Source organism: Phocoena sinus, chromosome 17 (genome assembly GCF_008692025.1).
Source record: "Phocoena sinus isolate mPhoSin1 chromosome 17, mPhoSin1.pri, whole genome shotgun sequence".
Classification (NCBI taxonomy): domain Eukaryota; kingdom Metazoa; phylum Chordata; class Mammalia; order Artiodactyla; family Phocoenidae; genus Phocoena; species Phocoena sinus.
In genome coordinates, this window is record NC_045779.1 from 58,935,038 (window position 1) to 58,954,735 (window position 19,698).

General features: G+C 41.6%; 1 protein-coding gene across 1 annotated transcript in view; it reads right to left on the reverse strand.

Annotated features, from left to right (window-relative positions):
• Positions 1 to 17,393: 17,393 nt before the first annotated feature.
• SAMD12 (sterile alpha motif domain containing 12) overlaps positions 17,394 to 19,698 on the reverse strand; it is a 460,979-nt gene continuing 458,674 nt past the window's right edge. The window contains exon 9 of the mRNA XM_032610388.1: positions 17,394 to 19,642. The gene's annotated coding sequence lies outside the window, so the exon portion shown is untranslated. The remainder of the gene's footprint in view (positions 19,643 to 19,698) is intronic.

The following is a 19,698-nucleotide window of genomic DNA, read 5'->3' on the forward strand; positions in this document are numbered from 1 at the left end:
CACTTTGCTGTACACCTGAAACTAACACAACATTGTAAATCAACCATACTCCAATAAAATAAAAGTTTTTAAATAGGACAGTAGGTGAGGAGCTAACATTTTGGCTGATTTCAGTTGATGAGGAAAGAGCCCTGGGAAGAGTATACCAAGCAAAGTGTCTGGCCAGTACCCAAGTCCTGAGGCAGAAGTAAGTCTATTTTCAGCAGGCTTTAGAATCACTAGATGGGTTGGTACAAACACAGATTGTTGGGGCCCATCCCCGGAGTTTCTGATTCAGTAGAGTTAGGGTGTGGCCGAAGAATTTGCATTTCTAACCACTTCCCAGAGGAGGCTGATGCTGCGGATCTAGGGACCACGCTTTGAGAACCACTGAGTTAGTGCATCAGCGGAAAGGCTACTGTTTCTGGAGTGTGCTGAGTGCAGGAAGGAGGTCAGAGAAGTTGCAGGAACTTTAGCATGTCCTGGCACTGCAGGCCAGGCACAGTATTGGGATTTTATTTTCGGAGGGGTGGCTAAGCTTTGGAGGATTTTAAGCAGGGGAGTGTTATGATCTGATTTCCATTCTTTTTTTTTTTTTTTTTTTTTTTTTTTTTTTTTTTTTTATGCGTTACGCGGGCCTCTCACTGTTGTGGCCTCTCCCGTTGCGGAGGACAGGCTCCGGACGCGCAGGCTCAGCGGCCATGGCTCACGGGCCCAGCCGCTCCGCGGCATGTGGGATCTTCCCAGACCGGGGCACGAACCCGCGTCCCCTGCATCGGCAGGCGGACTCTCAACCACTGCGCCACCAGGGAAGCCCCTGATTTCCATTCTTAACAGCTCCCTCTAGCTGACAGTAGGGCAAAAGTGGAAGCAGGGAGTCAAGTTTATATATCTATAACATACTTTTGAAAGTCTTTATTCCTTATGGTAACAACTGTTGTAAGCCAGGATAGCAAGCCAGGAGAGAAGGGGAACTTTACGTCCTGTTTTCATGATACAGAAACAATGACAATCAGAGTCAAGCCAATAAGCCTAATCGCTGGACAATTAGCCTGGGATTGCTAATTAGGCAAGATAGGCTGCCTTAGTATTTATCAAAACTGCACATTTAAATTGAAAATTTTCTCCACGATCTTAACTCTAGTGCTTGATATAGTCCAAGTCATATATATTTATATCTAGCAGTTTCGTCCATGTGTGTTTCACAACTTGGAACTGGCAGCTGTTTTCAGTGATAGGACATCCTCTTGCTGGTGTTTTCTGAGGAACAAATGGTGACAAAGGAGTTGCCCTTATCTCAGTCTGGATGCCATCCTAGGAGACTTATAAGAGTTTTACTAACCCCTGGTGGAAGGCACAGATGCTCTACCTTGCTGGCTTGTCTTGGTAGCTTCTGTTTTCTCCCAAGACTTTCATTCCTTTAACAATTCATGTGCTGCACAGCCCAAACTCCAGGAGGAGAAACAGACACGGAAAGGAAGAATCACAATAAAAATGGCTCCATGGTATAATTTACTAGAGGAGGAAGTTGGTAAATTTGTGTGGGTCCCTATTAACATTTGTACATCCATTTATAGATGAGTAACTGAGAGAAAATGAGAAATGGAAATGTCAACTATTGAAGGTGATGAAATCAGGACGACACCCACAATTCAAGCCAATTTTCCCCATTAGATTGTAACATTCTTTGTTATGCAATAGTCTGTCAACGTTCTCTTCACAACAGCAACAAAAAATTCAACTTCTGATAACCATTAGAATCAAGTTTGTCTTCTACCTAACAATTGAAAAATTTGTATCCTCTGACACTTCTGTGCTACTCATGGTGCATAATTATTGATGATTGCAGTGATAACCGAGAGAGACCCTGTAGGATCTTAAGGTAACTGCCAACTCACTCGAGGGAGGTTAAATTATGTCCAGTTCTATTTCAGTGATTTAAATGCATATCATGATTGTCAAAATCATTTAAAGTTGGTGGTCCATGTATAGTATATGGGGTAACTTGTAATTAGCATGGTCATAATATGGACTATAAAGCTAGCTATTTGATCGATTCTCCAAGGTCATTCTTTGGTCAAATTTCCTCTATTTCTATGAATCCTGGATTCTTGAGGTCTTAAGAGGAAGTCTCCAAGCCAGTTTCAGGGAGCCTGTAGCCTTTCTAAATAGGTAAAAATACATACATACATCTACCAAAGTCTGCATGGCTGGGGACTGCCCTCTGACCTAGATAAACCATCATTCTGAAAACTTGCCATCTAAGCAAAGAAAATCATTCCTCAAATTATGCACTGTACATAATGTTAGGTCCACCCCAGTATATCAACCTCCCAGCAATTCTACCTCTACTTCTGTCTCTTCAGACACTTTAATTCTTCATTTCCCAGAGACTGACCCCATTGTAGAAGTGCAGACAGCTCAAGAACGTTAAGAAAAAAGGTAAGAAGACGACTCATATTTAAATATATTTCAATATATTTATATGTAAATTTCAGCATAGGCTTTGTCTCTTTGAAAATCTGAATATTTAAATGTCACAAAAGCAAAAGCAGACTAAAAATATACATTCTGGCTTTAATTAAGCCTTGAGAAGGGAATTGCCCACAGAAGCATATTCTCACTTTCCCTAATTGTTCTCTTCTACTGGGAAGGAGCCTCCCCTTGCTGCTGGGCCAATAATTCCTCATCACACAGGAAAAACACTGACTTTAGTCCCGTTTAAGAGTGGATAAGCCTGGTTCCTTTCTTGTTCTTTTAGGCCTGTGGAGGCTTGCTGTTGATGGGAACCCCCAGCCAAAGATTGCTCCAGGCGCAAGGCAGCCGGCCCTGCTGTTTTGTAAAACTGCCCCTCCCACCTAGTTACAGCCCCTCACCACCACCCCAACAGACAGCTTCTCCATCTAAGCTGAGATCTGACCTGTCACCCGCTTCTTGGCTTTTCTGATCTTGGAATCCCTTGCAACAGGAACTCCCAATTGCTGTAAATTACAAGCTGCCTTGACGAAGAGAATGCTAATCCTTTGGGGGCTTAGGAAGAGTCCACCAATCTTGTTTCTGAGGGTGAGAACACTCACATCCATTGGAGGTGGTGGGACACTCCACTGCAGTCCTGACTGCCTTTCTTACGAACAGGGGACCCCTGGGTAGGGGGAAGGGCCCCCATGAATGACCTACAGCTGGTCCATCGCCCAGCTCCCATTTCATGGACATCCTCTTTTAAGAAACCTTTCCGATATTTCCCTGTCTGGTCTAGCGTTGTCATGGTGTCATACAGCAGTTCAGCTGTGTACATTTCCATTTGTGCAGAACATTCACCTAATGAGCTGCATTCCATTGGGGACAGGAGAGTAGAGTGGTTAAACCCAGGAGCTTTGGAACCTGACCACCTGGGCTCAGTCATGATTCGTCTGCACCGCACTGGCTGTGACTTAAGGCAAGTTAACCAAGGGCTCTAAGACTCAGTTTCCCCATCTGCTCTCCCGGATGATAATAGCCACTTCAGATGTATATGAAATAACGCATATAAAACATTTAATAGACTACCCAGGACCTAGGAGGAGGTACTTAGTACATGTTAACTGGTATAATGGCCTCCTACTCTCCATCCCTTCCCAGTTCTCCAGCAGCCCCTTAGAATTAAAGTGACTTGGTTTCACATTCTGTTTTTCAGCAGTTTTGTCTTCCAGAATTTGAATTAATGTCCTTTGTGATTAAGATTGGCATTTCAGCAAATCATGCTGAAGTGTTACAGTGGCTGTGAAGGGACATGTCCATTTATCCATCAATAACAAATATTTATTGAATGCCTACTATGTCCCAGGGAGGGCACTGGGAGTGTGCCATGTGAATACAACAGACCAACTGTTAGCCCGGAGAGACCGTGAAGGCTACCCAGGGAGACACACAGTAAATGAACTGATTAAGTACGCTCCAGAATCTCGTGCTTTCCAGGATATGAAAAGTGCATTGAAATGGAGATGCTATTTAAATAGAGTGACCAGGAAGACCCCCCTGGGGAGGCATGTGAGCGGAGACATGAAGGATAAGATGGAGCCTATGCTGCAAGGAGGCGGTGGGGGAGGAAGCTTTCAGGCAGGAGGAAGAGCAGATGCCAGCGAACCAAGCTGCCTTACTAGGAGCAGAAAACAGGACCGAGTGGCTAGGGTCTTGTGAACAAGACACCAGCTCCTGTCTTAGGAGGCTGTTTGTGGTGATAGGTTTGCCAGTTTTCCACATAAAAAGGAAGATACTGAGACTAAGAAAAAGTAAGATGAGGCATTGAGGGCAATCAAGCCCATATCCCTCCAACTACCCCAGCCTCTCCTTAATGCCTCCATGGTCGGGCTCCAGAAGCCAAGCTCAGCATTTTAACCTTTTATTGTGTTTATTCTTTTCTATGCCGTTCTCCTAGGATGACAGTGCCAGGAGAAGTGAACTATGTTTTACGCACCTTCGTAACTCCAGGATCTAGCACAATGCCTCATCCTTAGTTGGTGCCTTATAAATGTTTGTCGAATGAATGAATCACCACTAAATGTATTGTACTCGATGTTGTCAGGCAATACACTAAGTGCTTTAAATATAGTAATTCAACTAATCCTCTTTACACTACCTAAAGGTATATACTACTGTTAGTGACATTTTACAGAAGAAATGAAGGCACAGAGGGGTTAAGTAACCTGCTCAAGCTCTTACAGCTGGGATGTAGTTGAGCTAGGATTGGAACCCAGGCAGCCTGGCTCCAAAGGCTTCACTCTTAATTTAGTCACACGCAGTGCTTCTCAAACTACCTTGCATGAGCATCACCTGGAAAACATGCTAAAGTACACATTCCAGGACCCCACGAGCAGAGTTTCCAATTCAGTAGTTCTATTAGTTATCTATTGCTGTGTAACAAGTTAACCCAAGATTAGAGGCTTAAAGCAGCAAACATCTATCATCTCCCAGTTTCTGTGAGTCAGTAACAATCAGGTTCTCTGGCGCAGAGTATTTCATAGGCTCCAATCAAGATGTGGGGGGCTGGTATTTCAAGGCTTAACTGGGGGAGACACAGTTCCCTGCTCACTCACGTGGTTGTTGGTGGACCTCAGGTCTTCATTGGCTACTGACCAGAGACATCAGTTTCTTGCCCCACGGGCCTCTCCAAAAGGGTGCTCACAATACGGCAGCTGGCTCCCCTCGTAGCAAGTGAGTGAGTGAGTGACAGAGCTCATCCAAGACTGTAGCCAAGTCTTTCTGTAACCTCATCTAGGAAGTGACATCCTTTTGCCTAATCTTAGAGATTGCCTACAGAGGGAGTATGGGGTGGGACCCAAGAATTTATATGTCTACCAAGTTCTCAAGTGATGTTGATGCTGCCAGTACACTATAGTGGAAGGAAGGGAGGGAGAGAGGAAGGGAGGAAGGAAAGAAGGAAAGGAAGAAGGGAGGGAGGAAGGGAAGATGAAGGAAGGAAGGAAGGAAGTTAGGAAGGAAGGAAGAAGGGAGGGAGGGAGGGAGGGAGGGAGGAAGGAAGGAAGGAAGAAGGAAACAAAGGAACCAGTGAACACTATCTTTGACTGGATCATTTATTACAGTTACACGGGGCCTCTTCCCACCCTGGCCCATCCTCACTGCCACCTGTATGCCCTAGGCGCCTGTCAAAAACTGTCAAGAAGGTAACTATGAACCCAGAAAACCAGATGTCCACTCTGTCACTCCTTGGAAAAGGATGGCTTGGCCCAAAGTGGATAAATCCTGTCTTCCACTTCCCATAACTCTCACCTCCAGGAGATACAAAATATTTCCCTGATGGCCCCCAACCCTGCCTAGTGAGTTCCAGCCTCACAGAACAGAGAGGGGTAACTTTGAGAAATTCTCTTTCCAGCTTCCTGCTTTTGAGGAGGTATAGTAAAGAGGAGTGAACTTCAAGTGCTCAGACGGAATTAAACAGGACCCTCCAGTCGGTCTTCCCTTGGAGCTACTTCTCTGCCTTTGCCTCCCCTTCCCAACCACTGGCTGTGCTGGACCCCCTCCTGCCTGGTAGGGGGAGGGGAGGGGCGGCTCCGGAATGCTGGCCCCAGCTCTCGCTCTCACTGGCAACTCCAGAAACTTTGTGCAGCACACTTCCCCTTCCCCGCCTGGAAGGAGGAGTGTTTGCTAGCTGAACAGCTGCTCAGGGTACAGGGAGGCGAATGTTACTAAATATATGTTCTCATTGTACATTGGTGTGTCAAGAAAAATTCTCTCTCCATGTTCTCCACTTGGGTGTTCTTTAAAAAAAAAACTCCTTAAGAGCACAGGGCACCCCTTAACTCCTGTCCCCACCCCCTGACTGAAGAATCCAATTGCTGCCTAATTCATTTTTCTCCCCACCCCCTTAAAATAAATGCCCCCTTGTCACATGCTGACAGCTTCTGGTACATTCTACCAGTCCCACTACACAAACCACTTGGGTCTCTGGGTCTCTTAGCCTTCCAGGCTTCTTTCCAACACCAGTCTTTCTCAGGGTGGAACTCAGGGTAACATGCTTGAGATTGCCAGGGAAGAAGTCTCTTTAAAATGGAGGCGGGTTATCCGTGGTGTTAGTGCCGTCCGTCCTTTCTGTCCAAATCATAAATCAATTTCCAGAAAACTATAAATGTATTATATGTACTACACGTATGTGTGTGTGTAGCATATGTGTGTGTACAGAAGTAGGGCCTTGAATCAGATCATTAATATTATGTTGATTGAGCTGTTTCTATGAGGAAGCCCAGTTTCTGATTTGAATGCAGCACTGAGATCCTCCCCTTAATTGAAAAGAAAGTGACTTGCACCAGTTGGTCTTTTAAGCTGAGGTGGGAAATTGATTTTTAAATATATGAGGCCCAGGCTCCTAAATATTCCCTTAGGCGCCAATATGGAATTGACTTAGGCCCACAATTGTTCCCACTATTCCCTTCAAACCAATCCTTACCTCTGCTTCCCTTTACTCACATTGGAAACCAGAATTCCCCTGCATACCCAGCACATACTTGAACGCAAAAAACTTTTGTTGAATGAATGGCTAACTGGACAAAGCCATATTCTCAAGAAAAACTAATTAAAATAAAATGGAGTAGATATATGGTTTATGCTGTGTTGCTTTAAGACCAGCTAATTTACTGAAATCTGACCAAAAATGGATCACTTCAGCAATGTTTACTAACGCTGTGGAAGGAATCTGTTTTGAACGAAAGGCTCTGTTTATTGAATCCCCTCCATGTGAAGTTGATCATTTCATCTGACATCACACATTCCTGTCCATGTCTCTGTAGTAATGCTGCTCCCATCTTATTTCAACTGTTGATTTAGACAGTAGAAGTCTCAGAAGGACTGTTAACTTCATAAGGACACGGCTGATCTATTTTTTACCTGTTTCCTGGACACCTGGCACAGGTAAGTGCTCATAAAATTCATGTGGAATGAATGAAGGAAGGAGTGAGTGAATCCCTAATTCAATGTAATGTACATTTACCAAGAGGTTTGGGAAGAAAAAAATTAAGTTAAAGGTTTGGAAACAAATACGTCTTGAAAATCAGTCAGCTTGATAAATCATCTTTGAAATGGTACAGGCCAATAGGAGAATGGGATTTTCGTTACAATAAGTTGATTTTCATTCACTTTTCAGTGCTGCTTATAATCAGGAAAAGGAGGCACACATCTAGAATTGCTATCTTATTTCTGTAAGCCCATTTGCCTTATTCTCAATAGGTTTACTACTGTCGAGGTCTCATTTTCAAGACTAAACCCTTCACCCAAGTATTCAATTTATTTGGCTCTAGGGAGAGGTCATTAACTATCCCAGAATGAGTGTCCCTACAGTAATGCAGTGGCGCCATGACCAAGCAGCCAACATCAAGTTCTGCAACTCAGTCATCTTTTTGGCCCTTTCGCAAGTCTCCTGAAGGGGTAGGGCTTGGAGGCAACTTGCCGAGGCACGAGGCTGTAGTAGGTACACGTGTGCTTCTCCTGGCTTCATGGCCAATATCATCAATAAACTATTTCCCACTTTAAACCTCTTAAAGGTTTCTTTTGTTGGAGACATGACAAGATGAAATTTACTATAAAACTACACCGCCAAAGATAACCAGTTTTACCCTTTAAAACCTGGTATGATTGTTTCCTCCAACAACTCTGAAGTCTGAGAGTGATTGAGCAGCATTGATATCACCCATGGGAGAAAAGGGAGCCTTTATCTCCTCTTCCTCTTTCTCTTCCAACTACAGATATGTGTCTAGCCACCAACAATGTGAACACAACTTCACTGGCAGAAGGGATCTACATTTCTATATATTTCTTGTCCTCCTGCAGGGACTACTTCAGTGACCTACAGGCAAACAGTAAATGATATATCTTTTAAAGTTTCTAATTTTGTGGCTGAAATGATTATAAAGAGCAACCTTTAAAAAGCAGATTAACAAAATATGATAATAGCAGGGGAGGGATTATACTTTTTCTTTCTTTGGCTAGTTTCTGATGTAAGAGACAGCACACTCAAACTCAAAGTGGTTTAAGTAAAATGTCTTATCATTAGCTTCTCACTTAACCAGTGGTCTAGAAATTGGCTTTGGTTGGTGAAGCAGTCGGCAATATCAATAAGAATCCAGGGGGAAGGGAGAGAAAAACAACTAATCACATACAAAGGAAACCCCATAGGAGTTTCAGCTGATTTTTCAGCAGAAACTTTACAGGCCAGAGGGAGTGGTAGCATATATTTAAAGTATTAAAAGGAAAAAACTTATAACCTACAATCCCCTATCAGGTAAGCTTAGCATTCAGAATTGAAAGAGAGATCAAGAGTTTCCCAGAGAAGCAAAAACTAAAGGAGTTCATCACCACTAAACTGGCCTTATAAGAAATGTTAAAGAGTCTTCTAAAGAGTAGAAAAGAAAAGGCCACAACTAGAAATAAGAAAATATACAAAAGGGAAAAATCTCACTGGTAAAGGCAAATATATAGTGAAAGTAGTGGATCAGCTTCTTAAAAACCTAGTATGAAGGTTAAAAGACAAAAGTAGTACAGTCAACTATAACTACAAGTAATTAAGGGATACACAAAATAAAAAATATAAAATGTGACATCCAAAACATGAAACATTGCGGGGGGGTAGTAAAAATATAATGCTTTTAGAATGTCTTCAAACTTAAGCAAATACCAGCTTAAAATTGAAGATGATATATACAGTTGATACATATGAACCTCAAGGAAACCACAAACCAAAAGCCTACAAAGGATACATAAAAAATGTATGTACAAAACTCAAGACTCCATCAAAAAACAAAGTAATAAATTAACTCAGTAAAGTTGCAGGACACAAAATAAATATAAAGAAATCTTTTGCATTTCTGTATGCTAACTACAAACTATCAGAAAGAGAAATGAAGACAACAATCCCATTTACAATTTTATCAAAAAGAATAAAATGTCTAGGAATAAATTTAACCAAGGCAGTGAAAGACCTGTACTCTGAAAACTATAAGACATTGAGGAAAGAAATTGAAGATGACAAAAATATATGGAAAGATATATCATGCTCATGGGTTGGAAGAATTGATATTGTTAAAACATCCATACTACTCAAAGCCATCTACATATTCAGTGCAATTCCTATCAAAATAACAATAGCATTTTTTTCACAAAAGTAGAACAAATAATTCTAAAATTTATATAGAACCACAAAAGGCCCCAGAGAGCCAATGCAATCTTGGAAAGAAGAAAAAAAACTGGAGGTATCATGCTCACAGACTTGAAACTATACTACAAAGCTATAGTAATCAAAACAGTTTAGCACTGACACAAAAACAGACACATAGCTCAATGGAACAGAAGAGAGAGCCCTGAAATAAACCCATGTCCCTGTGGTCAGTTAATTTATGACAATGGAGGCAAGAATATACTATGGGGAAAAGATAGTCCCTTCAGTAAGTTGTGGTGGGAAAACTAGACAGGTACATGCAAAAAAATGATATTGGGCCACTTTCTTACACCATATACAAAAATAACTTCAAGATGGATTCAAGACTTAAATGTAAGACATGAAACCATAAAACCCCTGGAAGAATACAAAGGCAGTAAACTCTTTGACATCAGTGTTAACAATATTTTTTTTGAATATGTCTCCTCTGGCAAGGGCAAAAGCAACAAAAGCAAAAGCAACAAAAACAAAAATAAGTAGGACTACTTCCAACTATAAAGCTTTTGCCCAGTGAAGGAAACTATCAACAAAATGAAAAGGCAATGTACTGAATGGGAGAAAATATTTGCAAACGATATATCTGATAAGGTGTTGATATCCAAAATATGTTAAGAACTCATACAACTCAATATCAAAAACAAACAACTGGAGTAAAAAATAGGCAGAAGATCTGGAGACATTTTCCCAAGAAGACATACAAATGACCAATGGCACTTGAAAAGGTGCTCAGCACCACTAATCATCAGGGAAACACAAATCAAAACCACAATGAAATATCACCTCACACTTGTCAGAACAGCTATCATCAAAAAGACAAGAAACTACAAGTGTTGGTGAGGATGTGGAGAAAAGGGAACACGTGTGCACTGTTGGTTGAAATGTAAATTGGTGCAGCCACTATGGAAAACAGTATAGAGGTTCCTCAAATATCTGAAAATAGAACTAACATATGACCCAGCAATTTCACTTCTTGGGTATTTATTTGAAGAAAATGAAAACACTAATTTGGAAAGATTTATGTACCCCTATGCTAATTGCAGCACTATTTACAATAGCCAAGTTATGGAAGAAATGCTTGTCTATTGATAGATGAATGGATAAAGAAGATGTGAGATATATATATATATATATATATATATATATATATATATATATGAGATATATATACATGTGAGGACCTGTAGGGTATTATGCTGAGTGAAAAATGTCAGAGAAAAGTAAATACCATATGATTTCACTTACATGTGGAATGTAAAAAACAAAACAAACAAACAAAACAGAACAGAAATAGAATCACAGATACAGAGAACAAACTGGTAGTTGCCACAGGGGAGGGAGGTTGGGGGACAGATGAAAGAGGTGAAGGGGATTAAGAGGTACAAACTTCCAGTTAATAAAATAAAGAAGTCAGGGGGATGTAATGTACACACAGGGAATACAGTCAGTATTGTGGTGATCATTTCATAATGTATAAAAATATTAAGTCACTATGTTGTACACCTGAAACTAATAGAATCCTGTATGTTAGTTATAACTCAATTAAAAAAAAACGAATCCAGGGTTTCTCCAGCTTCCCATTTTGCCATCTTTAATGTGTCGGTAAAGTCTGCAATAATGCCACAGTATGGCTACACCAGCCCTAGGCATTTTGTTCTCACATAACCCAACCAAAAGCAGAAAGAAAGAGGAGCCACAACAGCTTCTGTCTGTGCCACTCTCTCTCTTATTAAAGAGGAAAATGACACAGAACACCCCCTCCCCAGCATTCTCTTTACATTTCATTGACCAGAAGTGGGTCAATGCTACCCATCACCAGCAAAAGAGAATACAATGACCATGGCTGGCTGTATTAGTCTGGGTTCTCCAGAGAAATGGAATCAATAGAGAAAAAGAATATATATGTGTATATAATTATATATATTTTTATATATAAAGAGATTTATCATAAGGAATTGGCTCACGTGATTATGGAAGCTGACAAATCCCAAGTCTGCAGTCAGCAAGCTGGAGGCCCAGGAGAGCTAATGGCATAAGATCCAGTCTGAGTCCAAGTCTAAGTCTGAAGGTGGAAGACCAATGTCCCAGCTCTAAAATAGGCAGAGAGAGAGAATTTTCTTTTACTCTGCCCCTTTGATCTAGGCAGGCCATCACTGGATTGGATGAGGCCCAACCACACTGAGGAGGACAATCTACTTTACTAAATCAACCGATTCAAGTGTTAAATCTCATTCAGAAACACCCTTATAGATATACCCAGTTTAACCAAATATCTGGGCACCCCATGGCCCAGTCAAGTTGATACAAAATTAACCATCACAGCAGCTGTGATAATCCAACAGAGCTGAGCCTCCTTTTCCTAGCATGTCCCTGCTCAATAGACAAACAAAATTTGGATTGTGTTAACAAGAAAGAAAGGTGGGATATTGGATAGGCCACAGATAGTTTATTTTGCAGTCGTTTATGTGCTTATGAAAATTAAGCTTTTAAAAGTGGGTTAATGGACACCAAGGGGGGAAAGTGGCGGGATGGGGGTGGGATGAACTGGGAGATTGGGACTGTCATGTATACACTAATAGGTATAAAATGGATAACTAATAAGAACCTGCTGTATAAAAAATAAATACAATAAAATTCAAAAATAAATTTAAAAAAAAGAAGTGGGTTAACCACAAACCCCAAACAAGTTTGGATGACAGTCGTATGACTGACTCTCTGGGACATCATAAAACAAGATATATATTATTGTAGAAAATTCAGAAAGTGTGGATAAGCAAAAAGATGATAAAAATGAACTGATATTCCTTTATCAAGTGACCACCAGTGTTAAAATTTCCTTACATACACTTCCAACATTTTTCCATTCATATTAACACATTTTTAAAGAAAAGTGAGAACATATTGAACAATACTATTTTGCAATTGAAATTCTCTCCTACACTGTACTTCACACATTTTTCCATATTGACCTATACAGCTGTACTGCATGGTTTTTTTCTTTTTTCGCTTATATAGTTGTTCCACATTTTGCATAAGCAATCCCTTATTGGACATTTAACTTATGAAGGTATTTCTACATAAAAAGGGACCCTGTCGCTCAGAACTTTGCAATATTCAGAGTTTCTCATACTCTGGTGAAGGCTCCCGATTTATAGCAGTGCCCCTGGTTCCAGCAACTGGGAATGCACAATTCTAGAGCGTTCTTTCGATTTCTTTGAATACTTTCTTCCTTAGTGTGACATTATTAGTTGTGTGTGAACTGCTCCTATCCTCAACTAAAGTTTCCAGAGCATTAACAGGATTGAAGACCCATTCCCTACAACTGCTCCATACCAACTCTTGAGGCAATGGCAGAGGAACCTGGCAAAATGCAATACAGTGGGGCTCCCCTGGTGGCCGCCCGCCGATGCAGGAGACACAGGTTCGTGCCCCGGTCGGGGAGGATCCCACGTGCCGCGGAGCGGCTGGGCCCGTGAGCCATGGCCTCTGAGCCTGCGCGTCCGGAGGCTGTGCTCCGCAACGGGAGAGGCCACAGCAGTGAGAGGCCTGCATACAGCAAAAAAAAAAAAAAAAAAAAAAAGCAATACTGTTAGCAGGGCTCATAGCGAGTTTCTAGAACAGGTACTTCTAGAAACCTGGATGGCATCCTCTGAGCCCCAAATTACAAATGGCTAGTCCAACACTTGCTACATTCAACAGGGCTACTTCCTGGAACCACCCTAAATTCTCCCCTTCCATCACAACCATTGGAGCCAAATGTAGTTTTTAATCCTAGGAGTTGTAGTGGATAGATTCACTTAGATATATTTTCATTACCAACACTATAGTTAACGTTTGGGTGATTCCATAATGTGACCACCTATCAGGTCAGTATGTATTTATTATGTATTTTGGGGTGAGAGATTACCTGTCATACATAGCACACATTACATTAATTAATTGGAACTGTACAATTTTATCTGAATAATTTCCACTTTGACAAAATTGGCATTTTCATCACCTATTTATTACATTCTCTCTTTTTTATGTTCTTACTTCTCTTTCTAAGATTTCTTAGGACTATTAAAATAGGGTCATAGAAGTCAAGCACCTAGCTCAGTGCCCCATGTAGAAAGCACTCAGTAAAGGATATTTCCCTTTCCTTTGCTGCTTTTGTATGATGTTATAGTTTACAAAGCATTTTGATGTACATCATTCGTTTGGTCTTCTTGACCCTGAGAGGGAGGTGACACACTCTAAATCCATTCCATATACGAGAAAGTATTTAAATCTAGCTGCGACAGACCTACTTCCTTTTTTAGATCACAAATTATTTCAAGACAAATACCTGTATTTCTTTCTGTATTTCTTTCTTTCAAATAGCTCAACAAGTCAGGGTTCAATGAATGACACATGGCAACAGTGAGAATGTTTTTTTCCTATTGAAATCCACCTTAAAAGGGGGTGGTCGTTGCTTTTTGCCTCCAGAAATTTTGCTGCTGATAGAAAAAGACAAAGTACCCTTTCTAATGTGAATTTATGGAATGAGTGTCTGCCCATAAAAAATTATTCTCCAGCTTGGAGCAATTAAAGTAGTCTCTCTCCTCTCCAAATTAATGTAATTAATACTACAGTCCTGGCTGTTTATCATGTCTTGATAATATCATAAGGGAATGAAAATATTGGCTCTTTTATCCCTTTAAATAGCTGAGATGAAACTGTTGGAGCTCTAATGTTACAACAGCTGTTTCTCATGTCCCAGAATATAATTGGTTGGTACTGAGGTTACTAAATTGTAGGAAATTGACTTTGGTTTTATGCTTGCCTACTTCTGGAGAAGGGAGAGATGGGAAATGTTAGCTTTCTCTTGTAATGAAAAGACAAAACCTTCCCCAATGAAATGGCAGCTTCCGGGTCTCATCTGTACAATTTTCTTCACTAACGTACTGTCTTTGGGTTTGCTGGATAACACGGCTGGGAAAGCAGGACCATTCTAGCTTTCCTCGTAATTGGCTGGCCACCCAACACAGCTGGTCAAAATGCATCAGGGCTTTCCCACGAGGGCCTCTTTCTGGAAGTAATTGTAAAGTGGTCTGGTCTCCCATGGCAAACTCAGTGTGGGATTTGAGATCGTAATGCTCCCAAATAATTTGTAGAAGGGTGATTATTTTATCTGAATATCTTTATTGCTCAGGGACGTCGTTCTCAAAGTGTTGTCCCTGGATCAGTACCACCAGCATCCCCTAGGAATGTGCAGATTCCCAGGCCCCCCCTCGACCTATTGAATCAGAAACTCTGGAAGGGGGTGGATCCAGCAATCTATGATTTAACAAGATTTCCAAGTGATTCTGATACACACTAAACTGGAACCCACTGGCTTAGAGTATAACCAGGTTTTCCTAGTTTGTGACAGCCCACCACCAGCTTACTTACTGCTTAACCTCCATCAGTGTCTCAAGGTATGGAGCACATTCCTTTATACCAACGTCCTGAGAGCAAGCTCAGTCCCTCACTCACTGTCGCTCTCATTTCCTTGTCAAATTCTGGAGTCGCAGGGTCCTGCTTCTCAATCTTTACTGGACACACGAATCATATGGAGATCTTGTTCAAGTGCAGGTTCTGATTCAGCATGGTTAGAGTGGGGCCTGAGATCCTGCATTTCCAACAAGCCCCCCAGCGACGGTGCTGCTGGTCCAGAGACCACACAGAAATGACTGGCGAAGTGATTGGAGGAGCGGGCAGTCTAATTGTGAAATCAAGTATACACAGGAACAAACTACAAACAATCCTAAAGGACTTGCCAGCTGGTCCGTTCAAAGTGAGAGATCTAAACAGTGAATATTATAAGAGTTTGTCAGGTTGGGCCTTGAAGGAGCTTGGACAAGGATCTTTCTTTCCATTGCAAGAAGGTTCTTCGTATCTGCTTTCTTCCTCCGTGTGTACCCAGGACCCTCCTTCCTCCTCCTTCCTTTCCCTCCCCCTCCCCACCCCCACTCTGTTCACCTGCCCGGTCCATTCAATCTGAAGCTGTCTTCTCTGTTGATGTTCACATCGGTTCTCAAGAACTGAAGGGCCGGAACCAGTACCAAACCTATGGAACGGATCTAATGGGAAAGTCACAAGGTGAAATTTAAGGGGAAGACCGAACTTTACTACCGAGAGAACTTTTTCCAGTTGCAAATCCAGGTGCTCACCACTGAGTTCTGATTTCCCTGGTGTTCTCGATCCAATGAGGTATAGCTTCTCCATCCTTTAGGCTCTCCCCTTAGATTGGAAAGAAATCAAGTATGCGTTGGATTTTTCCAGCAGCTTCCAGACTGGCAAGTTTCCTTTAACCTTTGAAAGTTAATTTGAGGTTTCCCTTTGAGAAAACCTGGTGGTATGCACAGCTGATGTCTTTGCTCCTGAATCTGGCTCTGCTAGCCCATCTGCAGCTATGTAAATTGGGGGAGGGGGAGTCACTTTGATGCCTGCTGCGAAATAATGGCAGGAGACTTGAGGAGATGTGAAATGTAAAGTAAAAGTGTGATCAGTCAGCAAAGAAGAAAACCCAGGGCTTCCGGTTTGAACAAATTCCTCGACAAGTTTCTTTCTGCCTCCTCTTCTCCTCCATTTCTTTGGTAATAAGCGTTCTTCCTCCACCAGAACGTGCATTCCCACTTCCAGTAATGCTTGTCATTGTCCTATAGACATTGGGTTATGCAGGTGGTAGGAGAAGTATCAGCTTAAATTGAAGAACAGAGGTTCTCCCGCTGTGCTGTGTCCTTATGCTCTACAAGCTAGCATAGTGCCATCCAACAAATATTAAGAATACACATGAGGGAATCAAAACTACAATGAGGTACAACTTCACACTGGTCAGAGTGGTCATCATTAAAAAGTCTACAAATAACAAGTGCTGGAGAGAGTGTGGAGAAAAGGGAACCCCCTACACTGTTAGTGGGAATGTAAATAGGTACAGCCACTATGGAGAACAGTATGGAGATTCCTCAAAAAAACTAAAAATAGAGTTGCCATATGATCCAGCAATCCCACTCCTGAGCATATATCCGGACAAAACTGTAATTCAAAAAGATACGTGCACCCCAGTGTTCATTGCAGCACTATTTACAATCGCCAAGACATGGAAACAACCTAAATGCCCAATGACAGATGAGTCAAGATGTGCTACATATATTCAATGGAATATTACTCAGCCATAAAAAAGAATGAAATAATGCCATTTGCAGCAACATAGATGGAACTAGAGATTACCATACTGAGTGAAGTAAGTCAGAAAGACAAAGACAAATACCATATGATATCACTTAAACGTGGAATCTAAAATTTCACACAAATGAACTTACTTACGAAACAGAAACAGACTCACAGACATAGAGAACAGACTTGTTTCAAAGGGAGAGGAGAGGTGGAGGAGGGATGTATTGGGAGTTTGGGATTAGCAGATGCAAACTACTATATAGAGAATGGATAAACAAGGTCCTACTATATAGCACAGGGAACTATGTTCAATATCCTGTGATAAAGCATAATGGAGAAGAATATGAAAAAGAATGTATATATATATATATATGTATAACATTTTTCTGTACAGCAGAAATTAACACAACATAATAAATCGGCTATACTTCTATAAATTTTTTTTTAGTTAAAAAAAAGAATACACGTGAGGGGTAGTTGCAGAAGTAGTAGAAAGCATTTCTCTTGCCCTTGGAGATAATTTTTTTTTTCTTTTTGTGGAATGAAGATTAGAGAGGAAAGTTAAGTATCAACATTAGGCAAAATGAATCAACAAGAAGAGGTATGGGACAGACACCTTCTTGGAATGGAGGAATCAGAGGCGGTGAGAATGAGGTGCAAGTTGAGCCTTGAATGATAAGGAAGGATGGCAGCATGGAGTGGTGATAAGAACATGGGTCTTAGAAGGTGTTTCCTGACTACCCAATAGCAAATGAGTGACTTAGGCCGGCTATAGTCAATGAATATCCAAGTGAGATGGTGTATAGCAGTACCTCGTAGGTCAGGAAATAAGCGCAGGAAATAGAAACCACCCTAGGTATTTCAAGCAGAATAGGACTTAAAGTAGGGAAATAAGTGGGTACAAAATTGCAGGAAGGACAGCAGGAACTGAAAACAGGGGCCACCCCTAGGCTTCAAGGCTTCTCTTGCAGCTGCCACCTCCAGTTCAGGAAGCTGAAGGAGAGCACTTTCACCATCACAGCTGCTCCACAGCCTCAAATCTCATTCCCAGACCAGCTTCCCTGGTCCCTGCACGAACTCCCATTTGATGATCGTGTGTGCAATCAGCCAGTGCCAGCCCTGAAGAGGATGGTACTTCTCCCTTCCACTTTCTAACCTCACGAGAGTACATCTCATTGACGGATCCTACATTGCAACTAGACTTAACAACAAGGAGAGACTGGGGAATGTCGTTTTTAGCTTTCTGCCCGTGTGACAGAAGGTAAACTGGAGATAGAGGCGGTAGACAGGGATGCTAACAATATCTAGTGTAAGTGGTGCAGTGCAGAGAATCAACAAATGCTAGTCTGCATTAGAGGAACAAATCACGTTGGGTGAAGTCAGCCCAGAGATTGGTGTCAGGGTTTTGGCAGATAAAAAATATTTCCTTTAAGCTGAAGGGAGCTCCAGTGATAGAAGGAAAGGACCGTCACAAGAAACTAGCAGAGAAGGAAACATAATTGCATATTTCTCCCATTCATCCAATGAGAACTAACAATAGTTTTCCTTTCTCTCTGGCTAGGATAGTGAAAATAATATCACGACTTGCTCATTCCCTGAAGCGGGACCCCATATCTTTCTCCTGCTTACCCACAGAAAGGCTGAAGCCCGTTTCCATTAGCTCTCTTTCAGCCTCTATCAGCTGGGACCTTCCCCTTCCTGCTCAACCCCCTAGGGCGATAAGCACATTTTCCAGCAGCTCTGGAGTCATGGCTGCTTACAGAGACTGTGCCAATCTAAACAAGTCCAGCTGGAAGGCGCTGCTTCCAAGCTTTCCTTCCCCCTTCCCTCCACCCAGCTGAAACCACAGGGGCTTTTGAACCTCATGACCAGCAGAAGCAAGAGAAGCAAGTCTCATTTCCCTAGGGAAGAGCACAGAGCTATCAGAGTGGCCCTGGTTCTATTCTTTCAAAAACTTAGACACCCTTGAAAATAGCACAAGTAGAAGAATAAACAATAATTGAAGTGGAAGAATAGATAGTATCAATACATGATACTGTAAAATGAGAGTACAGCCAGAATGTTTTCACTTTCACCTCAACCTACCCTCCGAAATCAGGGAATTTGTCTGTCTTACGTACTGCTGTTTCCTTGTGCCCAGAACAGTATCTGAAATGTAATGGGCAAGACTCTTGTTGAGATGGAGGGCATTGTTCTGCAGAGAGGTTAGCGCTCAGCAAATAATTTGGCACTTAGAATTTGCTCCCCTGAATTCTGTAGCCTCTTTTGCAGTTTGGTTGGTCTCTATGATTAGTTCTGGCCAATAGGCTGTGAGTGGAAATGACATCTGTCATGTCTAGGCCAGGCCAGTTAAACCCTCTGAGCTTTCTCCATCTTTCTTTTCCTTCCCTGCTGCAATCTTGGAAACCATGTTTTGATCCAATGCAGAAAAACTCTGACCCTCTGAGTCACTGGAGGCCTCCCCCTGCCTCACTGATCTGTATCAGATTTAACATGAGTGAGAAATAAAGTTTTACTGGGCTAACTTACTGAGGTTTCAGAGCTTATCTGTTATCGAAGCATAGCCTAGACTATTTTAACTAATAGACATTGAGTCACTCATACGTTAATTCAACAGATACAATTGAGCGCTCCAGAGTGTTAGTCACAGGGGCAAGAGGACATTTAGAGATTGGCATAAAAGATAAGAAGCTATAGAAGCAAATTCTGAGATTGTGAAATTCAAGAGACGTCATCAACACTTACCTGACTCAGGTTTTATGAAAGTCTTAGGATTTCAGCAGCTATCTGTACAATGGAATAGAAATACTTAGTAATTTGAGACCGCCATATACTGAGAGAAG